Genomic DNA, 5,671 nt, shown 5'->3' with positions numbered 1-5,671 from the left:
CCTCATCCCCTTGTGGGGAGAGATCTTGGTAATATTTATCTGCAGCAAATAATCCACACAGACAGGAGGGTAAAGGGGTAAAAGGTTGGGCGCAGAGAGTCTTTTGTCAGCCTACTACCAGCTCCAAAAATCACCTGGAGCCAGCTACTAAACTCTGCCAAAATACCCTGAACACCTCGCTCCCAAACTATTTACTCGACTCTCAACAGCGCCCCCACCTGGAAGGTCAAGGTGGGACAACAGGCAAAGAATAATCTTATGGAAATGTTTTCATATACAACATAGCCCCTCTTATGTATTATCCCCCCTCAGAAATACTTCTATATCACCCCCCAATCCTGATCCATCCTTCCTCCTTATTTTACCCTCTTTACCCTCAGTCCTTAACCCATTAGGTACCAAGACCGAACTCTTGCATCAATAAACTACCATTCAGCTCTCAAAGCAAAAGGACACCCTCTCAGTCCCACATCTTGTGCCCTGGCAAGAAACTACAACCAACACTCCTGCTGACTCATGCTATGTGGCCCTTCTTCTCCCGTTCCCACCCAAATGTGGACTGTTGCAAGCTACCGGACTCAGACCCAGGAGGACTCCCAGCTCAAGGACACTTCCTTTATCCTTACTGCTGCAAATCATTTCTCAAACACAACAAGACTACAATGTGGGATGAAAATGTGCCCTGGATTTCACACCCCCACAAGATTATCTCAAAAGACTTAATGTGGATGCCTACTTTCTCTGTATGTTTAATATTTCTTAGTGAGTTTATTCCCAAATGTAAAGATAGCCTCCTCCATCACTTATTTTCTTTAATTTTTTTCAAATTGATTTTTATTTATTTCTTCTATTTTTATATTTTTCCTTCAACTTCACCTGTTTTGGTTCTGCTTGGTACAAAAACCTAGAACAAAAAGTCTTGCCTGGGATAAAAGCTCAAGTCAAAACCAAGGCACAGAGATTGTATAGCCTGTCATTCTTCCCCTCAAATGCACCAGCAATGTAATATGGCACCATTCCATTTTGCATAGGCACTCTAAAAATGGGGAAATCTTATGCACAGAAACTAGCTCTTATCTACTAGAGATAAGAACCCATACATTTTATAATACAGAGGCATCTCCCAGCTTGAACATGTGTCATGTGAACCCAACTTAGACATCGTGACCATCCAAACCAGAACCCCATATCCCAGACATAGAACCAACAGAGTTAGTTCCCTGCAACAGCACCAGGAACCAAACTCCCCCCTGGGAAATTCCTGATACTGCTCTGGCAACAACTTGCACCAGTTTTGATATGACATCCTGACAATGAGGAAACGGCAACAGCGGTTGATCTAACAGTGGTTTACCCTATCTCATCACCTAATGGTAAGATGAAATCAGAAAACACATCATCCTTTGCTCTGTGCAAAAACTAAGATCGCTAACTACAGAAAACTGACTTTGACAACCACGACTGGGCAGAACTTATCGTGGGACCAATAAGAAAGATCCTAGCCTAGGCTTCGGCCTAGGATTTGTACAGAAACCAAGATCTCTAATTCCAGAGGTCTGACTGAATCAACTGCTACTGAGCAGTACTTCTGAAACCATAAGGAAAGACTCCATCCAAGGCTTTGTCTGAGCAAAAACCAAGACCACTAATTACAGAAGACTGATTACAACAACAGTGATGGGACCGTAAAGAAACCATAAAGAAAGACTTTATCCTAGGCTACATCCTAAGAACTGTGCAAATAGGAAGATCTCTAGCTACAGAGGCCTGATTTTATCAACCACAACTGAGTGGAAAATTTCCTGGCCCCATAAAAAGACCTTAGGGTGTGAAAATCAGCATGTATGGAGCCTGTAGTTGTTCCCATAGCAATATGCTTCAAGGGCAGAAAAACGCTGTATCTCTTAGGCCAAGCAAATTCCCTTTCAAATTTTTCCAATACTTACTGTTCCTATGCAAAAACAAACAAATAAATAAAAGCACAATACCTTGCCACACCAGCCCTCCTTCCTTCGTTTTTTCTGTTTTTCCTTTTTATTCTTTTTATTTTTTATTTTTCCTTCTATTTTCTATATTTTTTCTTCTTTTTATAATTATTTTTATTTTTTTATTTTCTTTTGTTCTTGTGGTTATTATATGATGGTGGTTGTTTTTAGTAGCTTGGTGCTTTTTTGCAGCTACTTGTGTGTGTGTGTGTGTGTTGTTTTGTTTTGTTTTCTTTTTTCTCTTTCTTCCTTTTTTTGGTTTTTGGTTTTTGGGCCACACCTGGTGACGCTCAGAGGTTACTCCTGGTTATGCACTCAGAAATCACTCCTGGCTTGGGGGACCATATGGGATGCCAGGGATCAAACCTTGGTCTGTCCTAGGTTAGCTCGTGCAAGGCAAATGCCTTACTCTTGCACCACCACTCTGGCTCCTCCCTTTCTTCTTTTAAATTGATATTTATAACCTCTAGATGGAATCCTCCCAGTTTTTTATTCCTTCTTTTTTTTCTAATAGAACCACATAACTTAATTATCTTGTTCTGCCTCATGAATTGGGGGGCGGGGAATGGAGGGTACCAGGACCAAACAGTCGTATGAACATTGAGTGGAAATAAAAAATTATCAGACTCAAACACCAAACCCAAAGTCAATGACAACAGAATCAATACCCAATCTACAACAAGCTATACACAGAGGGGAGCAGTTACACTAGCAGTCCGGGGCGGGGGGAGGCAAATGAGGGAGATATGGGATGCATGCTGGGAGCAGGGGTAGAGGAAGAACAACACTGGTGGTGGGAATGGCCCTGAATCATTGTCATTTTGTACCTTAAATACTACTGTGAAAGATTCATAATTCACTTTGGTCACAATAAAAATTATTAAAGAAAGGTAAAAATGATTAATAAATATATGAAACAAAAACCAGAATGAATACATGGTATGTACAATGGAATAGTAGTCAGCTATAAAAAAAGTTAAAATTGTACAATTAATTCTTGATGGGACAAGGGTAGCATAGTAAGTGAAGTCAGAAAAAGAGGGGAAATATTAAATGATCTAATACACCATATCAATAAAAATAAATAAATCATATGGTCATATAAATAGATACAAAGAAAACTTTTGATAAGAACCAAAACCTGTTCATGATTAAAAACTCTCAATAAAATGGAATTGAAGGCATTTTCCTCTGTATACTCAAAGCCATTTACCAAAAGGCCAGGACAAATATTATACTCAATGGAGAAAAACAAAAAGGTTTTTTCCTATGATCTGGCACAAGACGACACTGTCCCCTCTCACTATTTCTATTCAATATATTTATGGAAGTACTTGCCATAGAAATCAGACAAGAAAAAGAAATCCAGGTTATCCCTATAGGAATGGAAGAAGTCTAATTCTAAAGACTACCAGAAAGCTTCTAGAAATAATAGATGTTTATAGTGAAGTGGCAGGCTACAAAAGTTAACTGTAACAAAACATATTTTTATATACAAATAATGATAAAGGTAAAACTTTTAAAATTTTTCATTCACAATTGTACCTCAGAAAATCAAGTATGTTGGAGTCACCTTTATTAAGGAGATAATAGACCTATACAAAGAAAAGAACAGAACTGCTTCAAGATATTAAAGAGGACACTAGGAAATGGGTATATACATATATATATATATAAATCATACATACATATATATCATAGAGCGGAAAGATTATCATCCTTAAAATGCCAATACTTCCCAAAGCATTGTACGGATTTAATGCAATTACTCTAAGGACACCCATCTTATATTTTAAAAAAGGAATCAAACAATCCTGAAATTCATTTGGAACAATAAGCATACACAAATAGCTCAAGCAACCCTTGGATAAAAAAAGAGGAGATGCATAAATTTTCCTCAACTTTAAACTATAGTATAAAGCAGTAGTCATTAAAACAGAATTGTATTAGAATAAAGACAGACTCTCATATCAATGTAATAATCTTTAATATTCTAAGACTTACCCCTAGACATGCAATCAATTAATCTTTGATAAGGGGAAATGAAATACTTAGTGGAGAAAGGAAAACGTTTTTTGGTTTTGGGGTCACACCCGGCAGCGCTCAGGGGTCACTCCTGGCTCTGTGCTCAGTAATCGCTCCTGAAAGGCTCTGGGGACCATATGGGATGCCGGGATTCGAACCACTGTCCTGCATGCAAGGTAAACACTTTACTTCCATGCTCTCTTTCAGGCCCCAGGAAAGCCTTTTCAACAAGCGGTGTTGGGATAACTGGTTAAGTACATGCAAAGAAATGAACTCAGACTTCTCTTTAACACTATGCACAAGGTCAAATAAAAATGGATTAAAGACTTTTTTACATTATACTTGAAATCATGAGGTACATGGAGGAAGAGGAAACATAGGCAAAACACTCCATGACATTGAAACAAGTCAACTTCAAAGATGACTTTTCTGAGTTCTATCCAAGGCTTTTCTGATATCACTGTCCAAGAAAGTAGACCAAATATTTGAATATAAATAGAGTAACAGAATAAAAATGGTCACGGGTAATACCCTGTGTGTCGCCTGCAGCTATTAGTTTGCTAAGGGGGTATGTCAGGACCTGAAGACTGGTGGAGGGATGCTGACACTCTTGGTAAATGCAATATTGGAACACTGTGTTCCAGAAACATTACTGTTATTATTGTAATTTGTGGTATCAAAGTAAAAACTGAAAAGAATACAATTGCAATTATTTAAAAAATGAAATGAAGAGGGGCTGGAGAGATAGCACAGCGGTAGAGCATTTCTCTTGCACAGAGCTGATGAAGGAAGAATGGTGGTTTGAATCCTGGCATCCCATAAGGTCCCCCATGCCTGTCAGGAGCAATCTTTGAGCACAGATCAAGGAGTAAGCACTGAGCACTGCCAAGTGTGACCCAACCTCCCCACAATGAAATGAAGTAAAAATGATTGAGTTCCAGTAATACAATGTACAACACCCATCCCTTTACCAGTGCACATTTCCCTCTGCAATGTCCCCAGTTTGCTTCATCCCCTCACCCCTAGATTCCACCATGTCTGGATCTATGGCAGACAATTTCCCTTTTAAACATTGGTTTTTCATATGGTTATTGAAGGGGTATCAGACATTTCACTTTATCTCCTTTCAGCATCCAGATCTTGTCCAGAATGATTATTATAGCTGGCATCATTTAGTCTTGGTTATAAGAGAAATGAGAAGGGAGAGGCCATAGCAAGAAAAAATCAGGAAGGAAAATATAGATAAGGAGAAAGGAAGAGAGCAGAGCTGGATGATTCAAGCTTTCAGTTAATTCCGTATACACCATCCAATTGACCAGTCCAGTAAGCCTATCAAGTTGCAGAAATAACTGTGCAATGAATTTCCAGGCCTCTGTAGGGGAGGAGTAAGTTTTGGTAGTTATGAGTTTTATTTAGTTCACAGGAATATTCTATTTTATTTGGCATATGTGGCCAGATTGGTGGACAAGCAGTAAAATATCAGAAATAATCAAGGGTTGGGAAAACAGAATATACATAAATTTAGATCACTGTATAATGGGGTTGGAAAAAATGTGCTTCTTTAAAAATAAGTCACTATTTTTTGTCACACTCTATGGTGCCCAGGGCTTTGCATCTGGCTCTGGACTCAGAGATTACTCTGAGCAGTGCTCTGAAGAACA

This window comes from Suncus etruscus, chromosome X (assembly GCF_024139225.1).
Source record: "Suncus etruscus isolate mSunEtr1 chromosome X, mSunEtr1.pri.cur, whole genome shotgun sequence".
Taxonomy (NCBI): Eukaryota; Metazoa; Chordata; class Mammalia; order Eulipotyphla; family Soricidae; genus Suncus; species Suncus etruscus.
This window is presented reverse-complemented; position numbering follows the sequence as displayed.